Below are 16314 nucleotides of genomic sequence, written 5' to 3'. Positions count from 1 at the left end.
TGCCTAAGGTGCCCACCAAGTTGCCAGGCCAGCTTGTGACATGTCAACAAATGCCAACAGCAAATTTCCAGGTGTACTTCGAAACGTTTCCTTCCTCTTGTTCTATTCTATTATCTCCCTTTTTATACGTTTCTCTATATTGGACACACTCTTACACTAGAGACCCTTTCTAGAGGCTGAGTAATCCACCCGTTCTATAGTGCTCCTGTCTTTGTCCTCCACCCCAGCCTCTAACTCTTTGCTGATGGCGGTTTGACACAAAGCTGGGTAACCAGAGCCCTCCCCCAGCACCAGTGGCAGTGACCTGAGAGGGGGATCAGCTTTCCATCCAGGATACAGTTACTTGACTTCTCTGATTCCAAGCTTGGTGGGTAATCTTTATTACACCAATGTGTGCATTTGTGTGTTAGTGTATTTGGAGGTAATGCTCACAAACAGATGCTTATTCAAAGATGCCAGACATGTAGCCAATGAAGACCTATTTACTGTGACTGAACACTCTGTCAAGTTTATTTCCGTGTAGCTCTTTCTTAGACACATACGTGTTTGCTTAGCATTTCTTTCACCATGTTGCCACATGTTTGCTTAATGCTACACATATTGTCAATCTATTTCAAATCAAATGCTTGTTAGCAAAAACAGTTTCTTCCACAGGCCCCTAATCTGCCTTTCAATTATCCAACTCTTTTATTAGACCAATCTAATCCACAGCAGCCCCCAAACCCCTCCTCCTCTCCTTGAGTGCATCTTGGACACAGAACTTTCCATCTGTCAGGGACTGACCGCATGTGGGACGGGTCACACACACGCGCACGCACACACGCACGTATGCGCGCGCACGCACCCACGCACGCACAAACACACACACACATGCACACACACACACTCCTTCTTACCATTGGAACAATAAGACATCATTAAGCTTTATTGGCTTTGGCAAATCTATCCTTTGTTTACCTTTGACCAAGATTCTCTAAGAAGAGATGTTAAATTTAGACATAACCTATGACCCTTACATTTATATTTACACTTTTATGTTCTTGGCAGTTGCTTTCAAAATTTAGCAGTTTACAAGAAAACACATTGTATTTTTGAGAAGTCAGGGGTGGGTAACTTTTTTGGTAAAGGGACCACATTAGGCTTTAAGTAGTGCATAGGGTGTCACATTGTATTTATCTTGATATACAGTGCTCCGGGGAGCAAAACTTTGAGGGGTGTGTTGAAGTGGGTTTCGCCCACGGTTCCGAACAGTCTAGAACCGCTACTATGTGAACTCCATATTCTGAAGTGTATATGTGACTAATGGGACTATTCTGCAATTACCTAAAGTATTGTATTGCTCTACAAATGTATATACTTTTCTATCAGGCATAAAAAATCTGAATAAAGGCTGCGCTTATTGTAAATTATTTAGTTTAACATCTCTACTTCCCTGTTAATTTATTATTCAATTTAACACTCTCTACATCAGGGGTCCATTTTAATAAACTAAATCGAAAATTATAGAACTTTTAATGTTTGTCGCAAAGGGGGTGAGTTTACTTATTTTATTCTCAACACATTACCCGTTTACACGCTAAAAGTGTCATGATTCAGGTCTCTTCAATGGTTTGACTTTCCATTCAACACAACTGAATAAAACAGGCTGCATGACTATGATAAATGATTATGGAAAGAGTTAGATTAACATACAGGTGTGAAAGACTTCAACATGTCTAAATTGCACAAATAAAAAAAACATATACAGTACTGTGCAAAAGTCTTCAGCTTTAGTGTGTGAATATGAAATATAAATGTTAGTCTCCCAAACATTACTTTTGCAAATAGAAAATAATAGAATAGAAGAACAGGGAGCCCTGCAACAGATGTCATGGCCCCCACAAAGTCCCCCACTGAACATTGTGTCAGTCTGAGATTACATAAAGAGACAGAAGCAATTGAGACAGCCTAAATAGATAGAAGAACTGTGGCAAATTCTCCAAGATGCTTGGGACATCCTATCTGCCAACAACCAAGAAAAACTGTGTCCAGGTGTACCTAGGAGAATTGGTGCTGTTTTAAAGGCAAAGGTGGTCACACCGAATATTGATTTAGCTTTTTTATGTTTACTGGACTTTGTATGACATTAAGTGATAAATGAAAAGTATTTATGCCATTATTTTTGAAGACATCCTCACAATGCAATATTTTTCACAAGTGCCTAAAACTTTTGCACATTACTGTACATTACATTGTTCATTGATTGCCCCTCTTCCTGTCAATGATGCAGAGTTCTATTTTCATATTTAATTTCATAACTGAGAAGGTTTACCTGCTAATTTAGTAGCAGAAAACATCACAAGCAGCCTCAAGAATGGACACAGTGTGGCCGTTGAACACTTTTCCTTGAGCAGAATATTGCACTAGAGATCGCTAAGTTCAAAGGGAAAGCGAGGACTAGAAAGCGTGCACTCGCCTGCATGGTTGCCAGATTGCACAAAATAAGTATAACATTAGCTGGAATATTTCTTATTTGCGCAAATATAAATCTCAAATTGGTGGTGTTACATTTCTTCTCTGTTAAACGATTGTGGAGGCACGTTATGTCCCAATGCAAGATAACGGAGATATCCAATGAAAAAAATGCTTTAGGATAAACTAACCATGTGGCGGGCCGGATCCGGCCACGGGACGTAAACTGCCCATGTCTGATCTAAATCAAAGTGATTCTGTCATCATTTACTCGCCCTCACGTTATTCCCAACCTGTATGATTTTCTTCTTCTTCTTTGAACACATGATGTAGATGTTAGGCGGCACTTACACTCAATTGCCAAACACTTTCATTGCATCTTTTTTTCCCTTTATCTCTTTAAGTCAAAAAGCTAAACCAAGCAGAGCATAACTAACATGCTATCTTTCAATTATAAACCAAAACTATGTCCAGTTATGGTTACAATAAGAGTAACACGCATTTTCAGAGTTTTTTCCTATCCTATCCTGACCAGTGAGCCTGGTTAATTCTCCTGACTGCAAGTACAGTGGTTTACAGACTCCTATTACATAATTGACCATATATTTTACAACACAGCTATAGCATGAATTATGGCTAAAGACATGGGAGGTCTCCACATATAAGAACTTGTCCATTTCTGTGGAAGTGAATGGTCCAAAGAGAGTGCATAAAAATGAATGGTGAGCAATATGCCAGACACATAAACGCATGTGCTCCACAGTGCCCACCCTTGAAAAACTTTCTGATGAATGGAATTTACTAATGTTTGCCACTAGAAGGCAGCATTGTAACAGCAATTAAACCGCACAGACCTGCTAAATATCATGAGGAAAATTTAAGATTATAAAGTTTACAAAATATCAGCCAAGTAATCAAAGTCATCAAACCTGGAAATTTATGGTTTACGGCCCTTTTAGTCCAAGGGAAGTATATCATATATTAAGAATCAACTTACAGGCATAGTTCAGCCAAAAATTTAAATTGTGTCATCATTTACTCACCCCAATGCTGTTCCAAACCCATTTGACTTTCTTTTCTTCCATCGAACGCAAAAAAAGGTGTTAGGCAGAATGTTAGACTCTGTCACAAATCACTGTCATTCATTCTGCCTAACATTTCCTTTTTTTATTTAATGGAGGAATGAAAGTCATAAAGGTTTGGAACACCCATTTTTGGGTGATCTATTCCTTTAAAGCTTCAAAATCACAATAGACAATATGTTAATATAACAGAGACAAAAACTGTGCTGTAGTTTGAATTTTGGGAAGCAAAACAGGGTGTAAATAACATTTTAAACATAAATAATTCCTGCACGTGAACTGTTTGTTGACTAATACCCTGGTTTAATTTCTGGACTCCTTAGTGTCATTTGTGAATTCAGATAACACCAGAATTGTATTCTCAGTATTTTCATTCACCAATTCCCATTATCATTTATGGTTCAAAACAACTACCCTATCTACAAAAACATTATAAAAAAAATATATTCTACTGGTATTCAGCACACAAGTGCATTCCCATGGTCCATTACCTAAGTCAGGCCTGACTCTATGCAACGCAGCATTGTGCATGTCCATGCATGAGTGTGTGCATGAGTGTGCTTTTGTATGTGTAGTGTGTCTGGTGCGGTGGTACCTTTTGATAGGCAAGCAGATGTTTTTGGGAGGCCAGCGCTGCCAGGTTGAGTCTGAAATGGTTCTTTAGAGACCATTACCCAGCTCCTCTGATGGCAGTCAAATAGCTATCATTACTACGCAGCCTGGGGAGGGAGCATGATTGTCAGGGAGAGAGGGAAACAGAAAAGGAAAGAAAGAGGGGAGGGAGTAGAGGGGAAAAAAAGCTTGAGTTTAAAAATGAACATTTCAGAGTTAACAGCCCCCAGCTTTTTCTACCCTATTAACTGCAATACTGCTATTCCCCTGCTCCTTGAGAGTAACCCTTCTACCCCCAATACCACCAACATATGTAGTCTACATTCACCCACATCTGTCTCTCTCTCTGTCTTTCTCTCCTTCTTTCTCTGTCTCTCTCTGCCTCTTTTTCATCTCTTTCATTTGTATTCTGTTTATCTCATTTCACTCAACCTGTGATCTTTTCCTTTCCTCCTTTCTCTAAGCTCTCCTTCATCTCACCCTTTCCTCACCCCATCCTCATTTTTTCAACCCTCATCTTCTCAACTCTCTGAATCTCCTTACTCTCATTCAGTTCTGCAACAATATCCTCTTATTATTCCAGTAATATAATGTAGGAAGTGGCAAGGTTGATGGGTCAGTTTGCCCTAATGTCCACATCTCTGCCACTCCAAGCTATAGCATGTACATTTGATCATAACAACCAAATGATATCTGCTGAACACACAGTAGCTATTATTTAGTAACATAATTATTTCTGCTGCTGTTTATTTCCTCTCTCTCTCTCTCTCTCTCTCTCTCTCTCTCTCTCTCTCTGTCTCTCTTTCCCGTTTTCCCCACTCTTTCATATTTTCTTACTTTCTAATTCTAGAAATGTATTTAAGTTTGGTTTGGTATTGCTAGTGAATATTGGTAAAGTGGGACACTTTTAGAAATGTTTGATTTATTGATTTATTGGCACTTTTAATAAAAATCCATATGTCATTCATCTTGATATTATACTGAGTAGTTTATAATATCATGTTTATAGTAAGCTTAAGATGTATCCTACCTTATTCAAAGCACAAATTAAGAAATACTTAATACTAGGAAGAAGGCCAAATCCTAAGACTTTTTCAGGCAATAATGGTAAAGTGGGACACTTGCTAATCCAACAAAAATTAACAAACTGAAGTTGATTATTCTCCCTAAAATATCCATTAAGATTAAACATTTGTGTAAAATATTTTGCAAAAATAGCAACATTTCCCAATAAAAAATATAAACACAGTTCAATATATTAATATATTATTCATTCAAAAAATATTTTATACTATTTTAAAGATGCATGCATTTCAATTTTATAACAAAATTACATCAAATGTATTTCCTTTTGTTTCAATAAAGATTATAAATTCAATTTGATGGAATTTTGTTTTGAAATGAAAATGCTTCAGTCTGTGTTCTTTCTCTTATAGCAGTGTAGAGGCTCAAAGATTAATAAAATAAAAAACTTCACAAAGTATGAGCATCCACAACACAAAGGTGCAGGCTATCAACTAAAGAAATCATCAACAAAAAAGAAGAAAAAAAATGAAAAGAATAAAAAGAAGATGAATGGAAAAATATGCCACGTTATATTTGATAAAGGTTAGATTATGATAAAGATAAAATAATTATAATATAATGTGTTTCCTTTCATTGCATGTAAATACACTGCACTGTGCACTGCACACATGTAAATTAACTAAATTATGCACTGCCATTTAATCATTATTATTGCTGTAAGTAAACAATAAACTCATAACTGGTCTTGAAATTACTTGATATGCTGTCTCACTTTACCAGCATCACCCTGGCCCACTTTGCCAATGTGCATCTGGTAAAGTGGGACAGAAAAAATCATCTTAATGGAAAATATCTACTTTTTATTTGGAAATACTTTCTACATTTTCTGATACACATCATAAATCATTATACGCAACATTTAGAAAAATCTAAACAACTTTTTTAGAACCTTAATCAGTTTTCAATGCAATTGACTTACAATTGGCTTTTATGCAGTCGTCAACCTAGGAACCACAAATGTTTCAAATAAATGTTTACTTCCCAAAGATTAGTTTGATAATCGTAACTGTAAAGCATAACTGTCTCATTGTATCTCCTTTGTCCGATTTAAACCTTTCACCATATTTGTATTGTTTTCTCCCTTGGATTCATCACATCTGCTTGTCTTATTCACAATTGTCACTTTGGATAAGAGCGTCTCCAAAGACTGAGCCAGGCCAGCAGAGTGTTGATGTATACAGCTGTGGTAGCCATGCGGCTGTGGGTGACCTCGTCCACCATGGGAGCAGCTAAATTGTACGTCTGTTGAATAATTCATAGGGGGTAAACGGGAAAGAGCGCCTTCCATCAAACGCAGTACTCCGTTTGGCCTTTAGGTGTCACTATTGTTTAGCGCGTTGACCTGTGACGATAACCAGCGTCCCTTCCCTTTTAAGAAAATAAGAGATTAATGCGCGGTTTGTCAGACGTGGTGCCTCTGTGACTGTGAGTATGATGGGATTATACTCTATTGACTATTTTTAATCTGTGTTTTATTGGCCTCTCCGTAAACGGGAAGAAAGGTGCGAAACAGGAGAAGCAATGTTTCCGCAAGTGGTTGTTATACCTAAATCATTACAGCAATTCTCAGTGTAGTTTTCAGTGTAGGCTACTAAATGACTCGAGCCGCGTTTAGAATAGACGGTCATTTTCCCACGACTCTGTTGAATTTATAGGCAAAACTCTAGGGAGGACTGGCGCTAACCATTACCCTAAACAATTTGGTCTGTTGCGTTATTATCACAACCTAGAATAAACCTACGCTTCCCCCTCAAACGTGAGGTATTTTTATATCCAACATCCGTCTATTCAATCAAACAGTTTATTTAACAATATTTCATTTTGTGCGTGGATTAATTGACACATCCGTATCAATAGGACTAGCATGTACATTTTATCCAAATGTAATCAAGCTAATGGTTTACGGCCTAATGGTTGCTGATTATAAAAGAGAGGATGGATGTTTTATATACAATTTGCACCTAAACTTCAGGCCCATTTATTTAGCTGACAAGAAAATGCCTACCGAAAAGGAACCTGGATGAGGAATGTTTCATGAGGGAGTCAAAGCACAAAATACGTGGCAAGAATGAGTTAACTACGGAGAATATCAGGGATGAATAAAGAACTGTATGAAACTGCCAGCCAATCCGTATTGAGATTAACACTTTGGAACCGGATGATTGGTTAGAGAGGATTCAATGCGTGTTCGTTTATAACTACAAGATTCCTGTTCCACGTGGGTCACGAGACCGTTGCAGAACTACCATTGGCTAAGACGATCTTGTGAAACCCCTCCCCCACGACGTGATTGGCCGAAACTGCCTGCTTCATACTTTTCTCCCTCTCTTGATCTCTGTCTACGGAAATACCCCTGCACGAGCAGGGAGTCAGTGCGAGCGCTTTCGGCTGGTTGTTTCGCGTCTGTCACAGAGCGCGTGAAAGTAACACGGTTCTGACATTTGGTGCCGTATCTCTTAACAACCGTAATATGATTTCCCATAAAAACACGTTTATTAAATATGATATTTAGCTCTGTATCTTTCCCGACTTTTGCCTGCGTGGAAACGCGCACACTTAGCCAGGGGTGTTTTATTTCCTAAGGCTCGTACTGCAAGGGAGTACTGTCGTTTCTCTGACGCGCGCAATTTTTCTCTCACCTCTTTAATTCTGGGCCAGTTCTAGGTTATATTTGGCTTACAACATGCAAATTATATTGGACATTATAAAGTGTGTCATTGTGCACCTGAAATGACACCTTGGCCAAATTAAATCAGACTCAGAAATGCACATTCGTGTTAGACATACGTCGAACACCAGATTTAACCTTTTATTTAAAACACTGATCTCAAATCCTTTCTCTATTTATGCATCCAACCATTTAGCTGGAAACCCTATAGGTTGGGGCTTGGGGTCAGTACCCCAGGTCTGGTGTCCAGATTCGGTCAGTCTTAAAGTCCCCGTGAACCGGAAGTTGCAAAGTACTTTTCTCCAGTGTTGTGACGTATTTCCGAGAGAAACGGAATACTAAATGAGGCAAAATAGTGGGCGTGGCTTTTTTTCCAACTTGCACCTGATTGGATCTAAAAAAGTAGGTGTTTCATTCAGAAATGGAGGCAGATCTTAACGCAAGTTTACAATTGGTTGTTGAGGATTACTCGCGGCCTGAAACACCGCCAGCAGTCCCCTTCCTGCAGCAGGAGGAGGAGGAAGATGAAGAAGAACAGGAACACACGGAGGATCATTTCGTCACGGGGGGAATCAGACCTTACATGTTTGAGCCGTTACATGCGGAGGGTTCGAATGGTAAAAAGTCACAACCAAAAATGCACCTCCTCGCCATCTCTCCTTTCACACGCTGTCAATGCTCGCAAACACACAGGCAGCCTGTCTACTGTCAGTTGGAGGGGCGTGGTTAAGGATGTTAAGGAGACACCTAAACCATCAAACCTACGTCATCAGGCAAGATCCTCCAATGCAGAGGGGCGGGGAATTTTCAGATTTTGATTAAAGATTACGAAGCCAAAACATTTTTTTTGTGTGGATTGACTTGCATGGATGAATTGTTCACCACAAATGATCAATTTAGGCAAACAAAGTAAGTATGGTCAATTTTGAATTCATGGGGACTTTAAGTAAATTATATAGTTCTGTCTTACATGTCTGTCCATTTTTGGGTGCACTCAAGGACTCATACCATGAGAATGTCATTCATAGCCTAAGGTGTTGGTGCACTGTTTGCTTTAACAGTTGCCGTGGTGATCATCCTCTATTCTTACCAGTTGTCCACTGGGCACCAGGATTTACATTATGTCTGCCCAGTGAAAATGGACCTTGGAGCAGACATGCAACACTTTAAACTATCCTGTTTTGCCTATTAGTTCATTTGAATTTCTTGTACCCTTCTCTTTCTCAGCTCGGCCACAGTCCTAAGCATGCATGAAATATGGGTTGGTTTTAAGATCATCACAGTCAAATGTCTTCAGCCTTATTCTTTTCATTCACATGCACAACCTTGTATATCCTGTGACTTATGATATTACATTGATGAGAATGCATACTCACATGCACATTGGTGTAATTTACTTTTAAACACATCCATTCAAAGGTACACACGGCTCAAGATGCTTGGTCTGCCTCATTCTGAATCAGATTGGTGCACACACAAACATACACACACCATCTTTGCACATGCATTATCCATATTCTGGCTTAGACTCTTACACACACACACACACACACACACACACACACACACACACACACACACACACACAGATGCTGCCTTGCTGTGATGCCTGAAGCTAAGCAAGCCAGCAAGATTAATAACGACCCCTGCCTCCCAAAAGGCAAGGCAAAAAATACACTGTTTGCAGAGTTTCGAGAAGGAGAGAGACACAGAGAGAGAGAGAGAGAGAGAGAGAGAGAGAGAGAGAGAGAGAGAGAGAGAGAGAGAGAGCGAGAGAGAGAGAGAGAGAGAGAGAGAGAGAGACTCTTTTTGTTGGCAGGTTAGTGCCATTCACTACCTCTAACACTCACAAACCCCCTGGGGCAGCCGACATGGATTAATGTGTTTAGTACAATTATTTCATTTATTACTGTCTGGGTATTTTTTTTTTTAGATAAGAACATTTTTCAGGTTGCTAACCATTATTACCTCCAGGACTTGCCAAGCGCAGGGGCTCGTGGTCAGAAGCTCTTTTGTTAATGCTTCTCGCTAGCATCTGTTTCACAGCTTCGTTAAAAGATTGAGAGAAAGAGAGCTCCATCTTTTTTCTCATCCATTTTCTCCTCCAATGCCTTGTACTTGCAATTTAAATTAACCTAAATCAATCCAATTTCATTATTTGTTACTGTATGTGAAGCACAATTAATACAACATGGTAGTCTGTCTGACAAACTCTTTCTGCTATTCTTTTTTTTATTCTTTATTTTTTGCTTGTTTAGCTTTGTAGTGTGGATTATGATTATGTGGAGCAGCTGTACTACTGCAGGTTCCTCAGCAGGTAGTCCTATAGTGCTCACCGAATGACTGCCACTCTGAATGATGATACCTGCATCAGAGGGTGGCACAGTGCTTAATCTACCACCCTATCTTGTCTGCGCTAGCCCACAAATGTGTGTTTGTGTTTTCTGCCTCAAACCATTTCCAGAATGTGGCCCTTGCTCCAGTACATTGCTAATATAAGTTCTCTTAATATTGATTTAGATTTATCCAAGCAAAAAGTTTACTATCAAAATCTGGCTGCCTGACAACCATACTGTCAGCTTCTGTGCGATGCCTGACAGAGGCTTAGGATGGCATCTGAGAAGGTCTCTTGCCCACTACCCTTCCCCCTTTTTCCAAACCCTTTATCAGTATACATCCTTTTAGCAGCCTCTTCTCTTCATTTTTGTTTCCTATCCATATAATTGGATTACATATTTAAAACTCACCCTGCCATCATACTTGTAGACAACCAGCAAAAAATGTAATTCCTCGGTTGCTCCCGCAGTGCATACACTTATATGACTATATATATATATATATATATATGACTGAAAAGCAGGAAAGAAATATGGATGCTTTGGATAATGGTTCACAACGTCATTATGAAGCGATGATAAACGTAAACATAAACGATAGTTCCAAACCAGTAGGACAATTGGCTCATGAACAGTCTTGGCCTGTTTGAACATTCTGTTGATGCAAGTCTAGCACACCTAGTCAGAATAGTCTGAAGGTCTGTACCAAGTTTGGTGGATGTACTATAGCGTAAACATTTTAGGAGTAGTTGCAGTTGATAATTTCGGTATTTGTTTAGGGATTTTGGAAAAACTCTGTACAATAACAGTATTTTGGCCTTCCTAAGCCAACATAATTAGTCTGAATGGAGATAGAAACGGCCAGCTGATGATTATGGGAAAATGGTGCATGCTCCACCCTCTGGCTTGATGACATCACCAACGCCATACTCTATGAGACACAATCTGCCATGGCGGTGTGTTGCCATGGCACCTGCTTCAATGGTGCCCTTTCTTTGGGTTCTGAGGGTAAAGGGGCATAACTTGTCTGGGGGTCAGCACCCTCACATCTCATCAATGTGTGTGTGTGTGGGGGGTGTAGGGGGAGGGGGAGGGCATATAAAGCTGTGTGGGGTCATTTGTGGGGTAGAGGTGAGTGTTTGAGAGAGATATTGAGTGTGTATGTGTTATAAGAGAGGGCTTTTGAGTGATGATGCCATGATACTTTGTCCTGTAGCCCTGTGCTCTGGACAGTGGCTGTCTTTCCCTAGTGTTGATTGAACAGGGGTCACTGATAATGAAAGACACACAGTACCATCCTTTATATCCCTGTGTTGTTATGAAGACACCCCGCCACAATGATTTGTCATGATCACCCCTTCCCCCACATATCTGTCTCTTGTCCTCCCCATCCTTTTCATTAATCACCCTGAAAAATCCCCTTCATATAACATTAGATGCCAGAGGGTCATTCCAGGCCTGTAGAAATAGTTCAATTTCTGTGCCAGGGGTATCATGATCATTGGCATACTGTAGCATAATCCAAACGCTATAATTAGAGTTCTTGTTTTCATGCTCAAAAAACAAAACCGCTTACCCAGATGGCAGGAAGTCATGGCTTTTGCTCTGAATGAGGAAAATGGTTTGCAGAACATGAAAAACAGGTATTTACCAACAATGGAAACAATGACATGACACTGACTCTTTCACCATCCTCCCTAGATGATTAATATTCTTGTGCAACACACATTGCAAGAGTTGACTTGCTCAGAATTTAGCAGGGCTTCCAATGTGGGGACTGAAAGAAGAATCAATCCTCATCAGTTGATACTGTGTCAAAATGAAAGAAGTTGGAAAATCGCATCTGTGCTCGCTGCAGCATGGTCTCATAGAATCACATTACAATGCCTACATTTTTGCAAAATAATTTTTACATGCCTGTTTTCTAGTGAAATAAACACTAGAGGTGGTAAAACAACACTTATCTTTAAACACTTTCACACAAATCACAAGTCAGGCAGATTAGCAGTTAATCAACACTTTGCTCTGTTCCTCATACAATGCTATCTTATGACATCAAAACACTTTTACTATAGCACATGACTTATAAGGCGATACATTTAAAGTTTGAATTACATAACCAACTACATGTACAAGCTTATTTGAGTGTGATCAAGTTGCACAGTAGCTCAACTGATTGAGTGTTGCACTTGTGATGAAAAGGACTGGGGCACATGAGAGCCAAAAGTGTCATAGAAGCACCATAAAATGGTAACTCACATTTTTATTAACTCAAATTTGCTTTTATGACACTAATGGTTTGGTTTAAAACTTGATAAAGGATTACCCTTAAAAGCCTAATCTTTTTAGGAGTGGACAATTCACCTTGGAAGTTCTGTGATATGTGTTGTTCCTTTATTTGCTTATTATATGTCTGTAGTAATAGACTTTTCTAATGACTGTATATATGTGGTGGGTATTGTGGCAGTGTTTTGGTGTTGTTTTGCTGTTTCTCTCTCTCTCTCTCTCTCTCTCTCTCTCTCTCTCTCTCTCTCTCTCTCTCTCTCTCTCTCTCACTCACATGCAAAGCTTAATAGACACCAGCTGACTCTGGTTACCATAAACTGCGGATTGGCTGCTGCAGGGAGAGTCTGTGGATAAAGCTGGAGAGGAAACTCAGTTTGGAGAGGTATTTTGTCTCCAGGCTGCTGGGATGCTTTTCTCCTGCCCCAGACTTTTGCAAATGCACTATTGTTGCCCCTGGTGTTGATATTCTTGTTGTTATCTCTGTTAGTGTACAAATTGTTGGTCACTTAGGTATATTAAGTAAGCTAAGTGTATGTTGTTACCCAGAAGCGAGTATGTTTTTGTTTATTTTTATTTTATTTTGTAAGCTTAAGAAGTACACCTCTGTGGCAGGGCGGAGGGTGGGGCTGGGTTGTGATTATACACACCCGGTCCCTTATCAGGCTAATCAAGCCTCCGAGAGGGATAAAGGCCAATTGCGGAGGATTTTGCGGGAGAGAGAGATAGTTTACGGACATGTCCGTCGTGTGTGTGTGTGTGTGTGTGTGTGTGTGTGTGTGTGTGTGTGTGTGTGTGTGTGTGTGTGTGTGTGTTGTTGTCGTCGTCTTTTGTTTAGGTTTATTCATTAAAATATTATTTATATCGTCAAGCCGGTTCTTGCCGCCTCCTTTCCATCAAACTATGTTACAACCTCAACGTCAGAAGACTTTGTTATTTTGGCCTGGTCCCCTTTTGAAGCTTCCAGTTTGTGTTGAACAGACAAATAAATCTTACTTTTGTATTTCCAGAAACTGTTTTTGTTGAGTGCTGGGAAAGGAGAGGAAAGTTCTTGGTCTTACCCTTTATTATTTTGAACTTTTTTTCAAACTTTCTTTCCTTGTTACTCCTTACCCATCCCTAGACTGGGGAGAGATGTAACAAATGGGGGCTCGTTCCTTTATTGATATAACAATTGGCAGATTGTTAGTCAATTTGATGTAACAATTAGGACTTGTGCATCCTTTTTTTCCATCTTTGAGGACTCAACTTTTTTGTTTATATGTATGGGTATGTTTTTGTTTGGCTGCTTTGAACTTTGGAGTTGTTCCCATATTTATGAGATGGATTTTGTTTTGATTTTATGCTGTCTCCTATGTTGGAGGAATTCAGCCACTGTAGAAAAAAAGATTGCTAAAAGATCTTTTAATCGCTGACTTTTTTTAATAATGGTTTCCAGAGGGGCGTGGAAATGGGTGATAAAAATTAGTTGTATCACAAATTAGTAGAGGCAGGTATTTTGCCAGAACAAACACTAGGGGGAGGGGCGAAACTGAAATCAGCACGGAAGCAGCATCTGATGGGTCAAGTCTGGTAAATAGAGGTGATAAAGCATCTAGTCTAGATCCTCAAATTGCACTTTAATTTAAATAGCTTGCTTTTGCTTTAAAGAGCAGGAGCTTGAAACCCAGCTGCTTTGTCTGAGAGCTCTTGAAATCTGACTTCGATGTAAGTACGTCAAACTGGTACCGCCCTTTCGCAAAGCAGAAGTAGACTTATTTTATCGGTTCTGAATGCGTCACCGCTAAGTTAGTCGAAAGACATTTTGGCTTTGTTGCTACAGTGTAATCTTGTTGGCAAAGCTCAAATGTGCACCGCTTTGCCAATTGTGGAGTCATTGGACTATGACACTGTAAAAGCAGCAGTCTTGAGAGCCTATGAATTGGTGCAGGAGTCATATCGACAAAAGGTCGTGTTCAAAGCAAGCCAAACAATTATACATTGAGTTTGCTAGAGAAAAGATAACACTTCTTGAAAAGTGGTTGTAAAAGTTTTTGAAAAAGTTTTATTGGAAGATTTTACAAGTTGTGCACCGGGAAACATTGTTGTTCATTTAAATGAACAAAAATCATCAAAGCTTTCTGATGCAGCTGATCTGGCTGATGAATTTGTGCTTACCCTCCGAATGATTTTCTCTTCTGAGCGTCAAACGAAAACTTCTTCAACTGGAGAGTTTATAGGTAAGGACGTGCTGATTTTATGTTGGTAATCCTAGTAATGAAATTCAATCTGTATCAAAAGGCTCATAGAGAACAAAAAGAGTACGCTATTACTGTCTAGATCATAGCCATATAATCTCTGATTGTAAGGCTTGGAAGCAGAAAAGTAAATCCGTTGCGTGTGAAAAATCGGATCTTTCTGGTGAGTTTCCCTTAGCTTTTCCGGCATGTGTTGTGACTCGTTCTCAGTCAAGAAATTTCAGATGTTGTTGATTTCTCTGATTCGTTACTGACTATGTAACCTAAACTGGAGTGTGAGCTATTTGTTGAGATTGAAATAGACCCTGGTATTGACTCCCAGTTCACAGCCGAACTTCCTTCCAAGATGGGAAAGGAACATTTGGTTGCTGTGCAGAAGTCACATTAGCGAACTGCATAAGTTCTGCCATTAACAGAAGTGATGTCCTAAAGGCTAAAGTAGGATATTTTGGGGATGAGGGAATTCTGATGCACAAGTGAGAACCACAATCTTCAGAGGGAGATGTTTGGCAAACAGTGTATCAGATTGTTTTACCCTCAAGTTATCGTTCCCAAATTCTAAAATTGGCTCATGAAAATGTTCTTTCTGGACACCTAGGTGTCCGGTGATTTACAGGTGTTTCAGCATATCACTAAACATTACTACTGGCCGGGAATAAAATCCACTGTATCTAGTTTCTGCCTCACGTGTGATGTCTGCCAGCGTGCAGGCAAACCAAATCAGAATATTCCAATAGCTCCCCTTAATCCAATTCCTGTCATAGGAGAGTCATTTGAGAGGCTGGTAATTAACTGTTTAGGACCCATAGCTAAGTCAAAACACAGACACCAGTATATATTTACATTAACGTGTACTGCAACCCGTTACACCGAAGCTGTACCATTGCATACATTGAAAGCACAGGTAGTGGTGAAAGAGGTGGTAACATTTTGCACAACTTTTGGCTTGACGAGAGTAATCCAAACAGATCAGGGATTTAACTTCACGTTGAACGTGTTTGGGCAGATGTTGAAGGAGTTGGGGATAACGAGTAGCAAGGAACACAAGAACTCTTCCATCAAACCCTCAAGTCTATGCTCTGCGCCTTCTGTATAGAGACAGAAAAAGACTGAGTGGATGGTTTACCTTTACTCATGTTTGCTGTGAGGGACTCTGTACAAGAATCACTAGCGTTTATTCCTGCTGAATTTGTGTTTGCACACACAGTTCGAGGCCCCTTGAAGATGTAAGGAAGCAGTTATGTTGGTTCTTTTCGAGACACCTTCACCAAGCTTGTGAAGTTGCAAAAACTCATCTCGCCGTGGCACAGTCTAAGATGAAAATTTAATTCGACAAGAGAACGGTACAGTGCAGTTTTCGGCCGCATGAGTCTGTTCTCGTATTTGTTCCTGGCTCAGCTTTTCAAGCCGAGTTCTCTGGTACTTATGTCATTGAACGAAAACTTAAGTGGCACAGACTATGTTGTTGGTACAGCCAACTGCAGATGTAAGAAGAGAGTATGCCACATTAATATGTTGAAGCACTATGTTTCGTGTGAGGTGACTAAGCCTACTCTTCC

Source organism: Xyrauchen texanus, chromosome 40 (genome assembly GCF_025860055.1).
Source record: "Xyrauchen texanus isolate HMW12.3.18 chromosome 40, RBS_HiC_50CHRs, whole genome shotgun sequence".
Lineage (NCBI taxonomy): Eukaryota > Metazoa > Chordata > Actinopteri > Cypriniformes > Catostomidae > Xyrauchen > Xyrauchen texanus.
The sequence above is the reverse complement of the archived record's forward strand: the minus strand, read 5'-3'. Positions refer to the sequence as shown.